The sequence below is a fragment of the Loxodonta africana genome, chromosome 15 (genome assembly GCF_030014295.1).
Source record: "Loxodonta africana isolate mLoxAfr1 chromosome 15, mLoxAfr1.hap2, whole genome shotgun sequence".
Taxonomy (NCBI): domain Eukaryota; kingdom Metazoa; phylum Chordata; class Mammalia; order Proboscidea; family Elephantidae; genus Loxodonta; species Loxodonta africana.
Genome location: NC_087356.1, coordinates 18,299,035 through 18,322,457, shown reverse-complemented (window position 1 = coordinate 18,322,457; position 23,423 = coordinate 18,299,035). Strand labels below are relative to the sequence as shown.

The 23,423-nt window shown below is 42.1% G+C and overlaps 1 long non-coding RNA gene across 4 annotated transcripts in view; it reads right to left on the bottom strand.

Moving 5' to 3' along the window:
* LOC135227770 (uncharacterized) overlaps positions 1–23,423 on the bottom strand; it is a 98,319-nt gene that overhangs the window by 19,305 nt on the left and 55,591 nt on the right. Inside the window, exon 4 of one of the 4 annotated variants that reach the window (XR_010317920.1) lies at positions 362–23,393. The exons of the other annotated variants lie outside the window; for them this stretch is intronic. This is a non-coding gene — a long non-coding RNA (uncharacterized LOC135227770). Of the gene's footprint in view, positions 1–361; positions 23,394–23,423 lie in introns of those variants that run through there. 4 annotated transcript variants of the gene reach the window in all.

The window sequence follows — 23,423 nt, the reverse complement described above, 5'->3', positions numbered from 1 at the left end:
TCTTTGGGATGGACACAAATAAGGATCTCTTCCAGTCAGTTGGCCAGGTAACTGTCCTGCAATTTTCTTGGCGTAGACTAGTGAGCACCTCCAATGCTGCATCTGTTTGTTGAAATATCTCAGCTGGTATTTGGTCAATTCATGGAGCTACGTTTTTTGCCAGTGCCTTCAGTGCAGCTTGTATTCCTTCCTTCAGTACCATTGGCTCTTGATCATATGCTAGCTCCTGAAATGGTTGAACATCGACCGGTTCTTTTTGGTACAGTGACTCTGTGTATTCTTTCCATCTGCTTTTTTTAAAAAAGATTTCTGTGGATTTATTCGAGATTCCAACCATCTTTTTATTTTTTCGTACTTGCTATTCTTTTTTTTTTTTTTATCGTGCTTTAAGTGAAAGTTTACCGTTCAAGTCAGTTTCTCATACAAAAACTTATACACACATTGTTATGTGACCCCAGTTGCTCTCCCTACAATGTGACAGCACACTCCTTCTCTCCACCCTCTATTTCTCCTGTCCATCCAACCAGCACCTGTCCCCCTCTGCCTTCTCATCTCACCTCCAGACAGGAGTTGCCCACATACTCTCATGTGTCTACTTGAGCTAAGGAGCACACTCCTCACCTGTATCATTTTATGTCTTATAGTCCAGTCTAATCTTTGTTTGAAGTGTTGGCTCCAGGAATGGTTTTAGTTTTGGGCTAACAGAGAGTCTGGAGGCCATGACCTCCGGGAACCCTCCAGTCTCAGTCAGACCATGAAGTCTGGTCTTTTTACTAGAATTTGAGGTCTGCATCCCACTGTTCTCCTGCTCCATCGGGGATTTTCTGTTGTGTACCTTGTCAGGGAAGTCATTAGTGGTAATTGGGTACCATCTAGGCCTTCCGGTCTCAGGCTGATGGAGTCTCTGGTTTATGTGGTCCTTTCTTTCTTTTGGGCTCATATATCCCTTGTGTCTTTGGTGTGCTTCATTCTCCTTTGCTCCGGGTGGGTTGAGATCAACTGATGCATCTTAGATGGCTGCTTGCTAACTTTTAAGACCCCAGATGGCACTCACCAAAGTGGGATGCGGAACGTTTTCTTAATACACTTTATTATGCCAGTTGATCTAGATGTCCCCTGAAACTATATTCCCCAGACCCCCACCTGTGCTACTATGTCCCTCGAAGTGTTTGGTTGTGTTCAGGAAACTTCTTAGCTTTTAGATTAGTCTAGTTGTGCTGGCTTCCTCTTCCTTTTATCTAAAATAATTCTTGTTTGCTATCTAATTACTGCATACCCCTCACCCTCCCTCCCCACCCTCATGTTTAAACCTTTTCTTGAGTTCTTATAATAGTGGTCTCATGCAATATTTGTTCTTTTGCAACTGACTGATTTCACTCAGCATAATGCCTTCTAGATTCCTCCATGTTATGAGATGTTTCCTGGATTCATCATTGTTCTTTATCGTTGCCTAGTATGTCGTCATGTGAATATACCATAATTTATTTATCCATTCTTCTGTTGATGGGCACCTTGGTTGTTTCTATCTCTTTGCTATTGTAAGCAGTGCTGCAGTGAACATGGGTGTGCATGTATCTATTGGTGTGAAGGCTTTTATTTCTCTAGGATATAGTCCAACGAGTGGGACTGCTGGATTGTACGACAGTTCTATTTCTAGCTTTTGAAGGAAGCACCAAATCAATTTCCTAAGTGGTTGTACCGTTTGACATTCCCACCAGCAGCGTATAAGTGTTCCAGTCTCTCCACATCTTCTCCAACATTTACTATTTTGTATTTTTTAGATTAATGCCAGCCTTGTTGGGGTGAGATGGTATCTCATCGTAGTTTTGATTTGCATTTCTCTAAAGCCTAATGATTGTGAACATTTCCTCATGTACCTGTTAACCGCCTGAATGTCTTCTTTGGAGAAGTATCTTTTTATCTCCTTTACCCAATCTTGTAGATTTCAGAGATTAGGTGCTGATCGAATTTGTCGTAGCCAAAAATTTTTCCCAGCCTGTATGTTGTCTTTTTACTCTTTTGGTGAAGTCTTTGGAGGAGCATAAGTGTTTTATTTTTAGGAGCTCCCAGTTATCTAGTTCCTCTTCTGGTGTTTGTGCACTGTTAGTAATGTTTTATATACTGTTTATGCTGTGTATTAGGGCTCCTGTTGTTGTCCCTTTTTTTTCTTCCATGATCTTTATTGTTTTAGATTTTATATTTAGGTCTTTGATCCATTTTGAGTTAGTTTTTGTGCATGATGTGAGGTATGGGTCTTGTTTCATTTTTTTGCAGATGGATATCCAGTTACGCCAGCACCATTTGTTAAAGAGACTGTCTTTTCCCCAGCAGCCCTTGTCAAATATCAGCTGCTCATAGGTGGATGAATTCATGTCTGGACTCTCAATTCTGTCCATTGGTCTATGTATCTGCTGTTGTAGCAGTACCAGGCTGGTTTGACCACTGTAGTGTTATAATAGGTTTTAAAATCAGGTAGTGTGAGGCCTCCCACTTCGTTCTTCTTCTCCAGTGATGCTTTACTTATCCAGGGATACACCTTTCCATATGAAGTTGGTGATTTGCTTCTCTATCTCATTAAAAAATGCCATTGGAATTTGGATCAGGATTGCATTGTATCTGTAGATTGCTTTGGGTAAATAGACATTTTCACAATGTTGAGTCTTCCTCTCCACGAGCAAGGTATGTTTTCCCACTTATGTAGGTCTCTTTTGGTTTCTTGCAGTAGTGTCTTGTAATTTTCTTTCTTTCTTTCTTTCTTTTTTTTTATAGGTCTTTTACATCTCTGGTTAGATTTATTCCTAACTATTTAATCTTCTTGGGGTCTATTGTAAATGGTATTGATTTGGTGATTTCTTCGACGTTCTCTTTGTTGGTGTAGAGGAATCCAACTGATTTTTGTATGTTTACCTTGTATCCTGATACTTTGCTGAACTCTTCTATTAGTTCCAGTAGTTTTCTTGTGGATTCTTCAGGGTTTTCTGTGTATAAGATCATGTCATCTGCAAATAGGGATACTTTTACTTCTTTACCAATTTGGATGCCCTGTATTTCTTTTTCTAGCCTAATTGCTCTGGCTAGGACCTCCAGCACAATGCTGAATAAGACTGTGATAAAGGCCTTCCTTTTCTGGTTCCCATTCTCAAGAAGAATACTTTCAGACTCTCTCCATTTAGGCTGATGTTGGCTGTTGGCTTTGTATAACTGTCTTTGACTATGTTGAGGATTTTCCCTTCTAGTCCTATTTTGCTGAGAGTTTTTATCATGAATGGGTGTTGGATTTTGTCAAATACCTTTTCTGCATCACTCGATAAGATCATGTGGTTCTTGCCTTTTGTTTTATTTATGTGATGGATTACATTGGTTGTTTTTCTAGTGTTGAACCATCCCTGCATACCTGGTATGAACCCCACTTGGTCGTGGTGAATTATTTTTTGGATATGTTGTTGAATTCTATTGCCTAGAATTTTGTTGAGGATTTTTGCATCTAAGTTCATGAGGGATATTGGTCTGTGGTATCTTTACTTGGTTTTGGTATCAGAGTTGTCCTGGCGTCATAGAATGATTTTGGGAGTATTCCATCCTTTTCTATGCTCTGAAATACCTTTAGTAGTTGTAGTGTTCTCTCTTCTCTGAAAGTTTAGTAGAATTCTCCAGTGAAGCCATCAAGGCCAGGGCTTTTTAAAATTGTTGTTGGAAGTTTTTTAATTACCTTTTCAATCTCTTCTTTTGCTATAGGTTTATTTAGTTGTTCCACCTTTGTTTGTGTTAGTTTAGGTAGGTAGTGTGTTTCTAGCAATTTGTCCATTTCCTCTAAGTTTTCAAATTTGTTAGAGTGCAATTTTTCATAGTATTCTGTTATGATTCTTTTAATTTCAGTTGGGGGTCTGTTGTGATATCGCCCATCTCATTTCTTATTCAGGTTATTTGCTTCCTTTCCTGTTTTTCTTTTGTCATTTTGGCCAATGGTTTAGCAATTTTTTTGATCTTTTCAAAGAAAAGATTGTTTTTCTATTCTCTATTTCATTTAATTCTGCTGTAATTTTTATTATTTGCTTTCTTCTGGTGACCGAGGTTTCTTTTGCTGTTGTCTTTCTGTTTGCTCTAGTTGTAGGGTTAATGCTTTGATTTTGGCCCCTTCTACCCTTTGGATGTATGTATTGCTATAAATTGACCTCTGAGCACTGCTTTTGCTGTGTCCCACAGGTTCTGGTAGGATGTATTTTCATTCTCATTTGACTCTAAGAATTTTCTTATTCTGTCCTTAATTTCTTCTGTAACCCAATAGTTTTTGAGCAAGGTATTGTTCAGTTTCCATGTGTTTGATTTTTTTTCCCTTGCTTTTTCTGTTATTGATTTCTACTTTTATAGCTTTAGGTTCAGAAAAAATGCTTTGTAATATTTTCATGTCTTGGGTTCTGTTAAGACTTGCTTTATGTCCTAATACGTTTCCTATTCTGAAGAATGTTCCATGTGTGTTGGAAAAGGAAATATACTTGGCTGCTGTTGGGTGGAATGTTCTGTGTATGTCTATGAGGTCAAGTTGATTGATTGTGGCATTTAGATCTTCCGTGTCTTTATTGAGCTTCTTTCTGGATGTTCACCGAAAGTGGTGTGCTGGTCCCCTACTATTATTCTGGAGCTGCCTATCTCATTTTTCAATGTTGTTAGAGTTTGTTTTATGTATTTTGGAGCCCCATTGTGGGGTATGTAATTATTTACTATGGTTATGTTCTCCTGGTGGATTGACCCTTTAATCATTATATAGTGTCCTTCCTTATCCTTTGTGGTAGATTTAACTTTAAAGCCTAGTTTGTCAGAAATTAATATTGCCATGCCTGCTCTTTTTTGATTGTTGTTTGCTTGATATATTTTTTTCCATTCTTTGAGGTTTAATTTGTTTTTGTCTTTAAGTCTAAGGTGTGTCTCTTGTAGGCAGCATATAGACAAATCATTTTTTTTTAATCCATTCTGCCATTCTCTTTCTCTTTATTGGTGCGTTTAGTCCATTTACATTCAGCATAATTATTGATAGGTATGAGTTTAGTGCTGTCCCATTTTGATGTCTTTTTTTGTGTGTTGTTGACAGTTTCTTTGTTCCACTTAATTTTCTGAGCTGAGTCATTTTTCTTTATATATATTCTTTTCTTCTTTTTTCATTGTTGTTGATTTTGTATTTGCTGAGCGTTTATGTTTTTTATTTTGATGTGTAGGACTGTTAGTTTCCTTTGTGGCAACCTTAATATTTACCCTTATTTTTCTAAGTTTAAACCAATATTTTGTTTCTTTATATCACCTTAACTTCCCCTCCATATGAAAGATCTATGGCTACATTTTTTTAGTCCCTCTTTTTTATTTTAATGTTGTCGTCTTTTACATAAAGACACCGCTGTTTCCCTGTTTTGAGCATTTATTTTTGTGATTTCCCTATCTGAGTTGATACCTGGTTGCTCTGTCCTGTGTTCCAGTTTTGGATTGTTATCTGATGTTATTGACTTTCTAACCAGAGGATTCCCTTTAATATTTCTTGTAATTTTGGTTTGGTTTTTGCAAATTCCCTAAACTTCTGTTTATTTGGAAAAGTCCTAATTTTGCCATCATATTTGAGAGATAGTTTTGCTGTATATATAATTCTTGGCTGGCAATTTTTTTTCCCTCAGACTTTATATATGTCATCCCATTGTCTTCTTGACTGCGTGGTTTCTGCTGGGTAGTCCAGGCTTAGTCTTATTGACTGTCCTTTGTAGGTAACTTTTCATTTATTCCTAGCGGCTCTTAAAATTCTCTGTTCATCTTTGGTTTTGGCAAGTTTGATTATAATATGTCTTGGTGACTTTCTTTTGGGATCTACCTTGTATGGGGTTCGATGAGCATCTTGGATAGATATCTCCTTATCTTTCACAATATCAGAGAAGTTTTCTGCCAGCAAATCTTTAACAATTCTCTCTGTATTTCATATGTTATCATGCCCTGTTATGGTACTCCAATCACTTGTAGGGTTTTCCTCTTGATAGTCTCCCTTATAATTCTTAGAGTTTGCTCGTTTCTTAAAATTCTTTTATCTGATTTTTCCTCAAATATTTTGGTGCCAAGTGCTTTATCTTCAATCTCACTAATTCTGACTTCCATTGCCTCAATTCTGCTCTTATGACTTTCTATTGAATTGTCTAATTTTGAAATTTTATTGTTAATCTTCTGAATTTCTGTTTGCTGTCTCTCTATGGATTCTTGCAGCCTATTAAACTTATCATTATGCTCTTGTCTAATCTGCTTAAGTTTCTCTAATGCTTTCTGCATTCCTTGGCTTGTTCTGCTTTGCCTCTTCTTCCTGATCTCTTGAAGAGTTCTGTATATTAATCTTTTTTATTCTACCTCTGGTAATTCCAGGAAATTCTCTTCATCTGGAAGATTTCTTGATTCTTTGATTTCGGAACTTGCTGAAGCCATCGTGGTCTGTCTCTTTATGTGATTTAATATTGAATGTTGTCTCTGAGCCATAAATAAGGTATTGTATTTATATATTTTATGTTTGCTTACTGTGTCCTCGCTTCTTGTTTTGTTTTGTTTTGATATGCCCAGATAGGCTGCTTGAGTGAGCTAGTTTGATTATTGGTGCCTTTGAAGCTCAGACGTCCTGTCACCAAGTGGACAGAGCTGTTACTAGGTATGTGAGCCTAGAAGTCCATTCACTTTTCTTGTATAGATTCAGCTCAGGTGTCCAGATAGTCAGTCACCAAGTGTGTGGTGCAGGCTCTCACCTACAGTCATAGATGAGCAGGGGTGATTGGTGTAGGCACAGGTATCTGGCTGCAGTAGGGGGTCACGTGCTGAGCAAGGCAGGGGGCTGACAACCGCCCCTGAGCATCTGTGAAGAAAGCATGTCCCTGTTCCCTAGAGTGCATAGGTGGATGGGTTTTGCAGCCAGACTATGGACACCCAATGCTGTTGGTTGTAAGGACTGAGAGGCACCACTTATTCTTGACCCCTGTTGCAATGGCTAGGTGGTGTGGGTGGAGCCACCAGTCCTCAGGCCCCTGAGGTGAGTAGGTAAGGACCCTGCTTAATAGGCAAAGGGGTGTTAAATGTCATGAACCTACCTCTCCACCATGTAGCTGAAACTGTTGAAGTTAGACTTCAGGTGTATACCCTGTTGTACTGTGTGAATGAGGGCCTACACTGTTGAAATGGGCCCACACAGGTCTATGCAGGGGTGAAAGGCATTCAAAGTCCATGGACCCCTTATGCCTGTGCCTGGGCAAAGGAGCCATTTCTGCCCTGAGTTCCCAGCTTAGGGGAGCTGGCCGATTATTTTTTCCCTGTTTGTTAATTTGTTCCCTTTCCAAGGCCTGGAGAATGGCTCAGGGCAAGTGCAAGGTTCTTCTTCTGGCCCAGGGGATGCAGCCAGCTGGGACCCAGTGCAGATCAAGAAGGGAGCAGATAAGCGGGAGGGAGGTTTTTCCCAAAGGGGTATTTTTGGATTGCGATAGGTTAAACGTAGGTACTTATAGTTTGCCAGTTGAGGGCTGCTTCCCCCTTATTCTGGAGGGTTGAGCAGACTCTCTGCCGTTCAGCCTCTCCCAATGTGGAAAATGCATCCCAAATGCCTCTGCCTGCCTTGCTGTGCTTGCGGCCAATTCCCACTAGGTCAGTTTTGCCAACTCCTCACTGCTTCTGAACCGTTTCTCCCTCTCCCTGCCACTCAGCCTGATTCCTCAACTTTGCCTTTGATGTTCAGGACTCCTAGCTAGTAATTGATTCGTTTGTTTTTTTTCAGGTCTTTGTTGTAAGAGGGACCACAGGAAGCATCTGACTACTCTGTTATCTTGACCCTACCCACCCCTCCATCTGCTTTTGATGCTTCTTGCATCATTAAGTATTTTGCCTATCCCCAGAGAATCCTTAAAAAATGCAACCCAACGCTTGAATTTTTTCTTCAGTTCTTTCAGCTTAGGAAATGCTGAATGTGTTCTTTCCTGTTGGTTTTCTAACTCCAGGTCTTTGCACATTTCATTATAATACTTTACTTTGTCTTCTCAAGCTGCCCTTTGAAATCTTCTGTTCAGCTCTTTTACTTCATCATTTCTTCCATTTGCTTTAGTGAGGCTACATTCAAGAACAAGTTTTAGAGTCTCTTCTGACATCCATTTTGGACTTTTCTTTCTTTCCTGTCTTTTTAATGATCTCTTGCTTTCTTCATGTATGATGTCCTTGATATCTTCCTACAACTCATCTGGTCTTTGATCATTAGTGTTCAACACGTCAAATCTACACACACACACACACACACACACGTGGAACAGGCCTGTGACTAAAGTGGAGTGGGCTTAAAGTTTTTTTTTCCATAAGGCCATTGTTAAATGATGGTTCTGGAAGATTAATCTTATTTTTCTGGAAGAAAGTAGAAGTAGGTACGCCACTTAGCTGACTAATGTAATGGATCAGATCAAAATGAGCAAATACACAGACTGTATTTGCAAATGCCACAATTTCCCTCCGGTGCCCATGGCAATCACTATTAATGGACAGCCACCCTCTTTCCTACTAAACTCAAAATCCATCTCAACATAGTGCTCCAAGCCACTACCAATTAATTTGAATTGGCCCATGAGATAGAAACTGCTTTCTGTTCTGGTTCAAATGCAAGATAATAACCCCTGGGCTAGGTTTTAGCAGCAGGAATGAAGAGACAACAGTGAGGAGACCCAAGAGAAGGAAAGCGAGAACATCTCAGAGCCCAGTCTCAACTCATTGGTTCACAGAAGGGAGGGCCAACAGTGGTTCTAGAGATAACCCCAGTATTCAGAATTTGTCTAGGGCCCACCCATAAGGCCAATTTCCACTGAGGGAACTGAGGTGAGCCTCAGAGCTCACCTGGACTGTCCCTCAGAGTCCTCAGGTTGACATCTCAGGTTGGTTAGCCTTGGCTGGCTTCCAGAGGTGGACAATAGGCAAACTACTGAGCTCATGATTAGATGATCCTGTACATCCAAGTAGATGAGTGTCCTCTGTCCCTGGTTTGGTAGCAGCTTATGGGAGGATACAGCTAATTCCCTTTAGACACTCTGGGTCATAGCATCCTAAAGGCTAGACCCAGCAGCCTAAGGCTATAAGGAAACAGAAGAAGCTTGGGGCCAATCTGAGAGAAACACCTTTCATTCCATTTAATCCTGTTTTTCTTTGGGTGAGTGGCTTCAGCAGGCAGGAAGCCTCATTTCCTTTCTCTGTACTGGAACTCCTTGGTTTTAGTCCTTTGTTGTCTTCAGCCATTGCAAAACTGATCTAGATTGCACAATACGGGCAACGTGATGACCGTGACCGAGACTGGATGAGTCACATTAAACCCAGTGGTGGTAATAGGTCAGATATTCATATGAAGAGTTAGCGCTATTACTCCCTAATTTGTCATCACACCTGCCTTCAAACTGTTATTAATATTTAAGAGATTAAGTCAACAATATGCCTTCCTCTTCTCCAGTTGCTTAGGACTCTTTTTTTGTTGTTGTTGTTACATAATAAATGACTTCAACGTGAAGGCCTCAGGGCCTTGATTTTGCCATTTGTTCCTTTGTTTCTGTTTGTTGATTGTTTCTCCTTAGGCACATATCAGAAGACCCAAGAACTAGAGATAGAGAAAAACCTCTCAGAGTTCAATGATCCAAAATGGACTAGAATTTAACAAAACATGTTGCAGCTGCTGTTGATTTAGCTCTCGACTCCTGGTGACCCTGTGTACAACAGAATGACATGCTGCACCATCCCCATGATTGGTCGGTCCAACTGCTGTGATCCATAGGGTTTTTTCACTGGCTGATTTTCAGAAGTAGGTCACCAGGCCTTTCTTTCTAGTCTGTCTTAGCCTGGAAGCTCCTCTGAAACCTGTTCAGCATCACAGCAACATGCAAGCCTCCACTGACAGATGGGTGGTGGCTGCACCTGAGGTGAATTGGCCGGAATCAAACCCAGGTCTCCCACATGGAAGGTGGGAATTCATTTCAGCCCGCTGAACCACCACTGCCCCCCAATGAAACATGCAGATTTATAAAACCAAAGGCTTATTGAAAGAGAAACCACAACATTGAGGGTTGTGTGTGTGTTTGTATGTGTGAGAGAGAGAGGGAGAGGAAAAAGAGTGAAAGAGCAAAACAGCTTTGTGTGGGCAGGCAGTGGTGTGACTTGAAAATACCTATGACCAGACGCACATCTGTCAGGCTAGAAGCCGGGAGTAACGCTTGGTACATGTTACCCATAATCCTGGCATTTCCTCAAGCCTGAACTATATTAGCAGTCAGCCTGCAACACTCTTTTCTGTGACCTCTCCTAACCCAGACAGTTAAAGATTAAGCTCTCCTGAGTAAATGGATGAATCTCTTGAGGTGTGGTCTCTTTTGGCTAGGACCAAAACTGTAACAATACTCATGGCACTGCAGACAGCGGAAAGAATCCAGTCATTGACTCAGAAACAACTCGACATTAAAGATAGATGCAAAAATTCCCAAAGCTTTAGACCACGCCCCAAACAGGACTTTAATGATTACTCTCTTAGTTCCACAACAGAACTTTTCCTCAGGTAATAAGCATTAATTGAGCACCTACTGATACACGGGAAGGATACACAGATTAAGACAAGCTGACCTTGCCAAGTTTATAAACTAATTGCACAGACGACATTAACATACATTAACAGGTGGTTTTGTGAATCTATCCACAATTCCACAATCATCAGAGAGCAGGCAAGATGTGGTAGAAGGAAGTCTGTGAGATCCAAAGTAACAAGAAAAGTTTTTTTTCTGAGGAGGTAGGCTAGGAACTCATTCTAAAACAAAGGAATGAATTGTTTTAGTTTTAAAAATAGCTTTGATTTTTTTTTTTAATTACAAACTTAGTAAATGTTTATTATAGAAAATTAGGAATTACAGGTTGGAAGAAAAAACTTCCAATCACCAGTTACTCCACCACTGAGAACTCACCCCTGGGGCATCACCCTGTACACTGGGCTGCATCTTTTTCTGCATCTTTCTCTCTTTCTACCACTCTGGTCTCATTTACCACAGATCTAGAAAGCAGCCTCATTAGATTTCATTTCCAAAAATGTTTCTACTACTAAAAGCAAGTTTGAGAACTTCTGCTGAACCCCCTGGCCAGGTGAATCCTCCCAGACCCTGCTATTGTAGCCTCACCCTCTTTCTGATCAGCCTCCCATGGCAACCCCCTTCGCCAGACGTTCAGGGCCTTCCTCTTCAGGCCACCCTCTTTCTCTGCACCTTTGTTTCCCATCACCCCCTACAAGACCTTTCCTTTTCAGCCAAACTGTCCCTAGAATATGATGTGCTCGTTCCTGCGGCCAGCCTTTTGCTCACATCCTTTCACCACAGTGTGTGGCCAACACTTCTCTTCAAATATCTCCATTTGAACTCTGTAACTTGTTTCTCTGGCCTCCTCGGCCTGTGGATCACAGCAATAGCAGCTCCCTACATGGCAACCGCGTTACTTCCATTGTGCATGGGGTCTCCATAAGTCCGGGGCCAAGTCAACAGCAGCTAACAACAATAACAATATCACACCTGGTCCTGCCTGAGTGGTGCTCGGCCTCTAGGATCCCTCAAAGTAACACCCAGAAATTTCACCCCAGAGAATGTCTCACATGCACTCACAAACATGCCACAAACACATGGTACGTGCCATGCTCTTTCTCTCTAGCTCTAGCCATCCTTGCTCCGCCCATGCTTATGCTTCTAACCAAGGCCACCACTCCTGCCCATGCCCACCATAAATACCACAATGTCCTTTGTCCTGATGCCCCCAAGGCTGTAGCCCTCAAGGTCCCAGCACTGTGGCCACTGGAGTGTTCAGGAACAGATGCTACACTGTTCTATGCAGAAGAGGAGAAGGTGCTCTTCTTCTCCCTCTGGGTCAGCCTTCACTCCCTGGACTTCAGGGGACATTACTCATTTTTACTCATAGCCCTGTGACTCAGATTCCTCCTGAAAGCAGCTCCTTTGGCATCTGCCTTCTTTCCAAAGCCTCAGACAGGAATCTGTTGTCTGAGGGGAGGGAGGGACTCACCAGACCCCATGTTGCCCTTCCAGTACCTTGTCCCCCAAAGAGGCACCCTTGAAAACTTACTCATGCAGTGGACATCCAAGAACTGCTTCCTCCCTGGCTTATCAGACGTGCTCAGAAATATCCAAGTCCTACTGTCAGAAACAGTTTAGGTTCAAACTAGGACTCCCACTATGTACCCTTTAAGACCCACTCAGCGGCCAAGTTTCCTACCACCTTCTCAATCCCAGCTGATCCTACTTCCTCCCTGAATTCGGGTGAAATGAACTTACAGGCCTCTGCAGCAGTCATGGGGTTACAATTAATTTGGTAATTAATTATGTATTTCCTTGTGACAAATTAGCAACTCAAATTGGTGTTAAATTTTTTATTGTACTATAAAAAGTTATACTTTAAAGAAATACCTTTCTGATTCTGAGGATATTGGGCACAGAATGGAAAATCAAAAATGGTAGTTTCTTCCCTAATCAATCCTTAGGAAGATGGGAATAGCTTGAAAAATTAACAAGAGTTAAAGTTTCATGTTTATATCTTGCCTCATCATTCTTGATGCAGAAAAAAAAAACAAACAAACCCAAACCCGTTGCCCTTGAGTCAATTCCGACTCATAGCAACCCTATAGGACAGAGCAGAACTGCCCTATAGAGTTTCCAAGGAACAGGTGGTGGATTCCAACTGCCAGCCTTGTGGATTACAACAGAATATTGTCCAATACTGTGCTGGAAGATGAACTCCGCAGGTTGGAAGGTGCTCAAAATACAGAGAGGCTACGACAGTGAACGTGAGCGTGCCGACCACCACAGAGATGGTGCAGGATCAGGCCGTGTTTGGCTCTGTTGTTCACGAGGCCTGCATGAGTCAGAACTGACTCCACGACAACTAACAACAACAGGATTGTACACTACAGTATCGTGGAGTGTTTCCAAAAAACCAAAAGCCAAACCCACTGCTGTCGAAGGCAACGCCAACTCAGGACAGCCCCACAGGACAGGGTAGGACCGCCCCATAGGGCCTCCGAGGAGTGACTGGTAGATTCCAACTGCTGACCTTTTTTTTTTTAGCAACTGAACACTTAACCACTTCCCCGCCAGGGCCCTGGGGTATTCCAACATGTGTAAATCGGCTTATTTGTGTAACTCCTTTACTTTGCTCAAGTAAATCTGCATAACTATTGACATCCATTTAGTCCATCTGGATTCCAGAGCAGTGAAATTAACCATGTGGTAATTCAGACCTGTCAAGGAAATGGCCTTCGGCAAATTGCAGGCTGGAGGCAACTGTGCAGCTTGTGCTCTACATTCTCCCCTTCTGGAGACAGGAGAGATAAGCCTAGAAATGGACATACTTTAAGAGGAAAAAGCTTGAGATTATTTTTGGAACCAATCCACTGTCTACCCCTATAGTCATAATGCCAGGAAAGGAATTGTGAGTAATTGCTGTCCAAGCCTAAAGCTGGTTTTTGTGGTGAGAAATCCTCCTTCTTTTGGAATGATCAAATTTGGGGTTTTGAAAATAGCTTTTATAATTACTGACTAATCTATTAAAGGCATACCATTCAATTAACAATTCGACTCCATGGCATGGGGATATCCTATAATGATAGGTTAATGGCTTCCATGCTTAACAAAAACAAAAGGGGCTATTAGACTTTTAGTAAAATCAACACTGAAACTCTTTGCTGGCCATGTATTCCTGGTTAAATTGGCCTCAGAAGCAAATGTATAGAGAACTTTTAAGATTCCAAGTTGGTTTAATGGGTTTCACAGAAGGTGTTCAAAGGTAGCTTTCCCATCAACAATGGGGGCTTAGATAGAGGTGATGTGTTGACTTCAGGTCACTTGGAAAGTGGGTCACCCAGAAACTGACCCTCTGTTCCCTGAATCTCTCAGCTAGTCCTACTTCCTCTCTGAACTGAGCTCATCAGTGTTTGAATTTGTCCAAGTCTACGTGGAAGAGGAAGTTCCAGTCACTCCCTTCCCATGCTTGGCATATGGAACCCAAAGCGGGTGCGCAGAGGGAAGACAGCTGGCAGGAACAAAGAACTCCTGGGGAGGGGCTGAGACTAGAAAGCCATGCCCAAATAGGGGAACTTTTGACAGGTGGGGATATCAAGGGCCTCCAATTGTGGGGAGCAGGATGGAGATGTTACCGTTGGGAGGTAGAGCAGTGTTATTCTGGGATATCTGATTCAGAATAGGTGGAAAGGTGGATCAGGGCCTAGTATTTAAATGGTGAGCATTGAAAGACCAGTAGGCCTCAGATCGCTAACAAAAGCGTGCTTTTCAAACTTTATTACACATATAAATCACTTGGGATCTTGCTAAAAAAGCAGATTCTGGTTTGAAACCTAAGAGTCTGCATTTCTAACAAGCTCTCAGGTGATGTCGAGGTGGCTGATCCAGCCACCACCACCATAGTCCCTGCTTTGATTGAACAAGGTTTCCAGGCAGAGCCAGCCTCAGATCCAGGCCAGCAGGTGGGGCCTACTGGACACTGCTTTCTCCTAGGGAAGTGGAGAGGGGGTATTTCCTCCAGGGCCACTCTCCTGGGGCTCTAAATTGGGGGCAGCGCCTCCCCTTCCTCCAAGTCTGGCTGTGCACAGCACAAATGGTGCGGTTCTTCTGTCATCTCTGTGTTCAGATCTCTCATGACGTTCTGCACAAAGAGGAAAGGGGTCCGTGTATAAACCTCCTACTGAATGCTAATACCAAAAACCCATTGCTGTCGAGCCAATTCTGACTCATGGCGACCCTATAGTCCCTTTCAAAAGGAAAGTTCTTCTCTTATTAATACATATTTAGGGGCACAATATACATGCAGAGCCAGGAATCTGGATGTTACTACACATCCCTGATTCAGTAAGAAGTCGGCTAGACTTAGATAATAACTGGAAGGCATTTCAGCATTTTTAATGTAATTTGGATGATGAAGCCCAAATCATTTTCCAATGTAAACCAATCAAGTATATTCCAGTTGGAGTGTCTTTACCAAAAATAAACTTCCCTATGAATGTATAAAAGATAATTACACTGTCTCCAAGGCATTGGCCTCTTCCCAAATATGGAGAGAAGCCAGCATGCCTCAGAGTAGAATGAAGGCACCAATTCAACGACCCCAGTGCCCTTCCCCTCCCCATCCTAGTGGTCAGTTTTAGCCTTCTCAGAGCTGTCATTACGACTCCAGCTTGACTAGACCATGGCTGCAGGCTCCGTTCCTAATTCCAAATTTGCTATCTTCCACGTTGCACTGCCTGTCACAGGAAGGACTGGGCAAGAGAGAGAGTAATGTCAAAGCTCAAATCCAGCCCTGCTCCTGGAACAAAGTCTCTCTTAGGTTCTCAGTGTTGCTACAACAGAAATACCACAAGTGGGTGGTTTTAGAGAACATAATTCATTTTCTTATAGTTTAGGAAGCTGCTGTTGTTGTTGTTAGGTGCTGTTGAGTCGGTTCTGACTCAGCGACCCTGTGTACAATAGAATGAAACACTGCTTGGTCCTATGCCATCCTCACAACCGTTGTTATGCTTGAGGCCATTGTTGCAGCCAACTGTGCCAATTCATCTCATTGAGGGTCTTCCTCTTTTTCACTGACCCTCCACTTTACCAAGCATGATGTCCTTCTTTAAGGACTGATCCCTCTGATAATATGCCCAAAGTATGTGAGACAAGTCTCGCCATCCTCACTTCCAAGTGGCACTCTGGCTGTACGTCTTCCAAAACAGATTTTGTTCTTTTGGCAGTCGGTGGTATATTCAATACTCTTCACCAGCACCATAATTCAAAGCCATCAGTTCTTCTTCGGTCTTCCTTATTCATTGTCCAGCTTTCACATGCATATGAGGCGATTGGAAATTCCATGGCTTGGGTCAGGCACACCTTAGTCCTCAAAGTGACATCTTTGCTTTTTAACCCTTTAAAGAAGTCTTTTGCAGTGGATTTGCCCAGTTCAATATGTCGTTTAATTTCCTCACTGATACTTCCATGGGCATTGATTGTGGATCCAAGTAAAATGAAATATTTGACAATTTCAATCTTTTCTTTGTTTATCATAATGTTGCTTATTGGTCCAATTGTGAGGATTTTGTTTTCTTTATGTTGAGGTGTAATGCATACTGAAGGCTGTGGTCTTTGATGTTCATCAGTAAGTGCTTCAAGTCTTCTTCACTTTCAGCAAGCAAGGTTGCGACATCTGCATAACGCAGGTTGTTTAATGAGTGTTCCACCAATCCTGATGTCGAGTTCTTCATATAATCCATCTTCTTGGATTATTTGGTCAGTGTACAGATTGAATAAGCATAGTGAAAGAATACAAGCCCGATACACACCTTTCCTGATTTTAAACCGTGCAGTAGCCCCTTGTTCTGTTCGAACAATTGCCTCGTGGTCTGTGCACAGGTTCCTCATGAGCACAGTTGAGTGTTCTGGAATTCCTATTCTTTACAATGTTATTTATAATTTGTTATGATCCACACAGTCGAATGCCTTTGCATAGTTAATAAAACACAGGTTAACATCTTTATGGTATTCTCTGCCGTCAGCCAAGCTCCATCTGACAACAGCAATGATATCCCTCATTCCAACTCCTCGTCTGGATCCAGCTTCAACTTCTGGCAAATTGCTGTTGCTGTACTGCTGCAACCACTTTTGAATGATCTTCAGCAAAATTTTACTTGTGTGTGATATTAGTGATCATATTGCCTGCTCAGTATTTACTCTCTGAGTCTTTACAGAATAAGTTTGCTAACCTCTGAATTAAGTCTTTCACGCTAAGGTATAAAAGACAAACTAATAGTTTAATATGTTACTCCTCCAGGGATTACTTGAGATTTAATAGAGGAATAATATCTTAATCTAAAGGAATTAGTGGCTAGTAACAGAATTTTAAGGGGACCTGGTGGTACAGCGGTTAAAGTGTTTGGCTGCTAATGGAAAGGTCGGCAGTTCAACCCCACCAGCCGCTCCACAAGGGAATGATGTGGCAGCCTGCTTCCATGAAGATTACAGCCCTGGAAACCCTATGTGGCAGTTGTACTCTGTCCTATAGAGCAGTGGGTTTGGTTTGTTTTTTTTTTTAATAAGGTCACTCTAAGTCAGAATCGACTGAATAGCAGTGGGTTTTCATTTAACAGGATTTCAGTCATTAACAACGGGATACTTAGGGAGATATTTTGGGGTGGGGAAATTTCTTAAGTTCAATTACTCCCTATCCCACCTACCTGTAAACACAGTTGTGGGTCCACCTGTTAAGGACTTTAATAGTTGAGAGGGTTATTATGGTGTGGAGAAAGACTCGAAAGAGAGGTTGGTCTGAAGGAGTTCCGTAGTGCTAAGGTGGCAGTCTGAAGTTGGAAGCACACGGTCCAGGAGATTGTGCTTTGTCTCAGTCTGACTCAGATGTCCATTCTTATCATTTATAAGCAAACAAAAATATCTTGAAATCCATTTAAGGAGATTCAGATTCCTGACTTGCGTTGTCCCCCACTCTTTTTGCCTTTTTACTTTTCATGGGTATTCAACTTCACAAAGCTAAGTTTTTTTATGGTATCCAGAAGGTTTTCTTTCTGAAATTCCCATGAGCAGTGTTATTTATCTCTAAGAAAGTTCACTACCCCCTCACCAGAAAAGAAAAAAAGCAGAAGCAAGCTCACAGTGCGGCCTCCCTCCAGCGTGTTGCACCAGCAGCATGAAGCCGACTTACCGAGACTTTGAAGTAACTGCTGCACAAAATGGGAACAAGAACATCTGGTTTCTCATGCAGAGGTGAATCAGAGGCCAAGCGTTCATGGAGAATAATGATCACTCCTAACCTTTGTTCAGGATATTACAAGTCACGAAATGTTCTCCAGAACATTCTCTCATTTAATCCTCAGGATAATCCCCCATTTTACAGGTAAAGAAACTAAGGATCTGGAAAGTTAATCAAACTAGATCAAACAGCTTTTAGGGACAGAGTCAGGTTTAAATTCAGGTCTTCTGAGTCTTCTCTTGGTAGAGGGTTCATCCCCCGAGACTATGTTGGAGGGAGCGTCGCACATCATTAAGAGCAATTAAACCAGCACAGTTATTCACACCGATTCTTGAAGGCCAAGGTTTTGTTACTGAACGTTCAGGTGCAAGAGTGGTGTGATGGTTAAGGTTATGTGTCAACTAGGCTAGGCCATGATACTCAATGGTTTGGCAGATATTTTGTAATCACCCTCTATTTTGTGATCTGATGTGAGCAGCCAATCAGTTAAAAGGGGAGTTTCCTTAGGGGTGTGGCCTTGCATATAGTATATATAGGTGTTCTGGCAAAGCTTGCTCTCTCTGGATCCTGCATCCAACTCGTCATCCTCTGACCTTCAGTTCTTGGGACCTGAGCTAGCAGCTTGCTCTCTGACCTGCAGATTTTGAGTTTGTCAGTGCCTGCAGCCATGTGAGTCAGAGGCCTCCAGCTTGACTTCTGACCCATGAATTTGGAACTTGCGAGCCTACACAAATGCATGAGCCATTTCCTTGAAATAAATCTCTCTCTCTCTCTATATGTACATATATATACACATGTGTATATATATATATATGGAAACCCTGGTGGCATAGTGGTTAAGTGCTACAGCTGCTAACTAAAGGGTCAGCATTTCGAATCTGCCATGTGCTCCTTGGAAACTCTATGGGGCAGTTCTACCCTGTCCCATAGGGTCGCTATGAGTCGGAATCGACTCGACAGCACTGGGTTTGGTTTGGTTTGGATATATATATATATATATACACTTCACTAGTTTTACTGCTCTAGAGAACTCAGCCTAAGACAAGTGGCTAGTGGCAACATAACGAGAATAGGCTGTGTTCAGGTGTGCCCATAAGCTACCCATGTTGAGGACCAAGAGGCCACTGCATATGGCTCCTGGCTCCTCCTCAGTCAGATGGTGGCTACATACCTCTAGCACTTAAGGAGCTTTGTGCAAACTTGAAAAAAGGTAAACCAATTACACAAAGGTGCTCCTTCCCCCTGCTGACTCAGCCCTGGGCCGTGGCATAACTTGGCAAGCTGAGCCCTGGATTCAGCCAGACAAGGCACTACTGTCCAGACACAGCCAGTACATCTGTCCAGGGCCTCCGCCTTCCAGCTCAGAGACCTCCCTTCACCAAGGATGCTTCTCAAAAGAAAGAAAAGCTTGTTGAGAAGAACTGAATTTGTACAGTGACGTGAACAGTACACAGTTTACCAAGAGTATAATAGTTACAATCTAAACTCAGTATGACTTGGATAAAAATGGCAGTCTTTCCACGCTGGAGTGCTGGGCTGGTCATGGTCCATGCCATCTCCATCTTGGCTAAGCCCCTCGCTGCATCCCATTTAAGCCCATTTACCCTGCTAACTCAGGTTTTGCCACATTAAGCAAGGTTGTCCTTGAATCAGAGGAGACATGCACCTAGCAGAGAGGTGGAGTTACTCTTTGTGAGTGGATGGGTGGCCGTCCCCTTCAGCATGTCTCTGACACTCCATGACAGGCGATCCTGCTGGGATAGGGTACCTCCGCCAAGCCTAGATATTTCCAGGAGGTCAAACAGCCATCCAAGCATGCTGGGTCTCTTGCCATTCCTCCTCTAAATGTTCTGGGAACCCACAACATCCTCTAGGCCACGGGCAAAGTCCAACTGAGCTCATTAATTATATTAGGTCACCTTTTCTGCTCAGAGGTCAATAGCAGCAAGAGCTCACAATCCCTTTTTGAGTTGTGCTTTCTTAGGATTTGAAGGAGGAAGAATGGATCCAAGAGCAAAACACAGCTCTAACTAGTGCTGAGAGACAGGGAAAGAAAGTCAACTCAGGATGCATCTACAGAAAGACAGGAGGAGAGTTAGCTCAGAGCATACTAATCCCATCTGCATCCCAGCCACTCCTTCATGGGCCATGTCCTAATAGCTTGAGAACAAGACTATAAGGCAGGTGTAGAAATGGACCCTCAGCCAAAAGGGTTCATGTCTTGGTCATCTAGTGCTGCTATAACAGAAATACCACAAGTGGGTGGTTTTAACAAAGAGAAATTGATTTCTTTACAGTAAAGTAGGCTAAAAGTCCAGCTTCAGGGCATCAGCTCCAGAGGAAGGCTTCTCTCTGTTGGTCTTCTCATCAATCTTCCCCTGGAATAGGAGCTTTTTGGCTCAGGGACCTCAGGTCTAAAGGACATGCTCTGCTCCCAGCGGTGCTTTCTTCATGGTATGAGGTCCTCCTTCTCTGCTCCCTTCCCTTTCCTTTTTATCTCTTGAGAGGTAAAAGATGGTGTAGGCCGCACCCCATAGAAACTCCCTTTTGCATTGGATCATGGATGTGACCTGGGTAATGGTGTTACAATCCCACCCTAATTCTCTTTACCATAAAATTACAATCACAAAATGGAGGACAACCACACAATCAATATTGGGAGTCATGGCCTAACCAAGTTGACACATATTTTGGGGGGACACAATTCAATCCATGACAGTTCAGTTTACACTAAATGCATTCAGTTTACAAGATGACCTGAGTATCATTTATATTTTCTAGTGTGGACTCACAGCAGTGCACCAAACCAAATGAAACCCGTTGCTATCAAGTCGATTCTGACGCATAAAAAAAAAAAAAAAAAAAAATTCTGACGCATAGCGACCCTAAAGTGGCACTGAAATAGTTTCTAGTCTTCCTCAGGTGGTTACTACTATTTGTGTCTGTATAAATATTATTGAACAAGTAGGTTTGCCTTCAACAACTTCCTACCATCTTTTCTACACCCTTCTCTTTACAGCTCTACTTTTCCCATATTCAGATCTGGGTTTTGATGATTTTGTCACAGAGTTTGGGGGTTAGTTATTGTTTTGTTCACATAAGAATATCACATGGTGGCTCTTGATCCCTAGCCTTCCAACTTTTGATAGATAATGAGGTGTCCAGAGAAGTTTGACATTTTATAGTGTTTTTCAGGATTATATCCCACTCTTTTGTGGTATTTACCTACATCAATTTAGCCAAAACTACATAGGTAAAAATATGGCAGATCTGTGTTTTCTAATATAAAAGTTTGCTAAAACAATTTATAAGAGAGTGATCATTTTAAAAAATGGTTATACAAAAATTAAAAAGAAAACTTTTTGATATTATGTATAGACGAGTCTACCACCCATCTGTCAGTTTGTCGTACTGTGGTGGCTTGCATGTTGCTGTGATGCTGGAAGCTATGCCACTGGTACTTCAAATACTAGCATGGTCACCCATGGTGGGCAGGTTTCAGTGGCACTTCCAGACTAAGGCAGACAAGGAAGAAAGGCCTGGTGATCTGCTTCCAAATATTAGCCAATGAAAACTCTACGGATCACAACAGAATGTTGTCCAATATAGTGCTGACCCTGTGGATTCACTTCCTGTAATTCACACAGTTCACAGACTCTCCTGCATAGATACCTGCTGGACAGCTTCTTGTGAGTGTGGCCTGCTGGGTCCCAGGAAAGGCTCATGGCTTTACCTCATGGCTGGTGTACAATGCTCCCAGGCCAGTGTATGTGAGCTGTGAGTGAATGAAGGGGACTCCACTCTTGCTTTCCAGGATCGAGCTGTCTGGGGAAATGCTGACATGTCTCACTACCTCTCTTCCTGTCCTTGTCTTCCTGTCTGTCCATGTGTGCTTTTATAACCTCATCACTTATAAATCATTCCACTTCATCCCAAAAGAGTAATGGAATAAATAATAAATTCAGACAACCTGTTAGTACCAGTTCTAGTAAATCCCTCTTAAGGCAGCTGAGCGTAAAGCCCTCGGATTTAAAAAGATGATGGACACATTATGAGGTGATTATTCAAGTTACGAGGCAATTCTTAGAACCTAGAACGACAAAGTCAGAAAGGGATCTTGGAGTTCTTTGATTGCACTCATCCGCCCATCTTGTAGCTGAGAAAACTGAGCCCTCAGTGGAAAAATGACCAGGCCAAGCACTCTCTCGTTCCTAACTTACAGCTCTGCCTTTTATGTTTCAAAAAGGAGTGTTTTGCTGCAAAAATGTTAATTCTTTTAGAGCAATCGAAACATGATTTTATTTAAAAATATTTAATTTATACACAGATTCCTGGGAAATTACCTATTACGTATAATGAGAGACAATGGCTTATAAAATAGAGTATGGCTTTATGTGGTACTAATGTTGTGATCCCACACCCTAGAATAATGGACCCTATTCCACATCCACAGAGTCCCTGGGTGGTGCAAAAAGTTAAGCACTTGATTACTAACCAAAAGGTTGGCAGTTAGAACCCACCCAGAGGTGTCTTGGAAGAAAAGCTTGGTGATCTGCTTGCAGAAGTTCATGGCCTTGAACACCCTATGGAGCACAGTTCTACTTCGCACACATGGGGTTGCCATGAGTCAGAATCAACTAAACAGCAACTGGTATTTTTTGTTTTTTATCCCACATTCAAATCAGTATTAACCTATTGTCGTTGAGTTGATTCCAACTCACAGAAACCCTATAGGACAGAGTAGAACTGCCCCATAGGCTTTCCAAAGAGCAGCTGGTGGATTCCAACGGCTGACTTTTTGGTTGACAGTCGTAGCACTTAACCACTGCCCCACCGGGGCTCTAAATCACTATTAGCACTTCTTAGTAACACCTTGGGTTTGAAGTAAATCCATATTACAAAACCAAACCATCCAGATAGGCACTTCATGAACTCTCTTGGATATGTCTTTATTGACACAAATATATTTTTAAATCATGAGATGAGACAAGCTATTAACAAAGCCCGGGCCACTTCATTTGTTCTTGATAACCTTTAGGGACCCTGTCTCAGCTTCCCTCTTAATACTCCAGGTTTCATTTCTATAACTTGCCGTGTGATTTTTTCAGCCAGCAGCTGTGTGAGCAACTAGCTGTGTGCCCATTTACGTAAATATCCACACACACACACACACGTGCCCCTAGGAACAAAAGCTAGCACAGAACATTAACTCAATTCAACAGAAAAGAAAATGCTTTTTTTTTTTTTTTAAAACAAAACCTTGGTGCAGGCACCCTTTTGGGGGCACACTGTCAGTCTGTGCTTTTGTCCTGGCTGGCTCCTGATTTTTAATGCATGCTGAAAGAGTCACTCCTGCACGTGCATTTTGCAGAGGCCACTTTGGCTTGCTGCCACCTGCCCTTGCTGTATTAAGAAGCATGGATCCATTGCTATTATGGAGTTTGAAGCAGAGCCAGAAGAAATCTCAAAGGGCCCTCTCCCCAGAGATACATGAATGGAATACAAATGAGACACAAATGATAGCATGAAGCCTCCATCACTCTTGGGACAAAGTGGGGGGCTGTGTCGTAGGCCAGCCGGCAGTTCTAGTCCTTGGGAAAGAAATGAAATTAAAACATGTT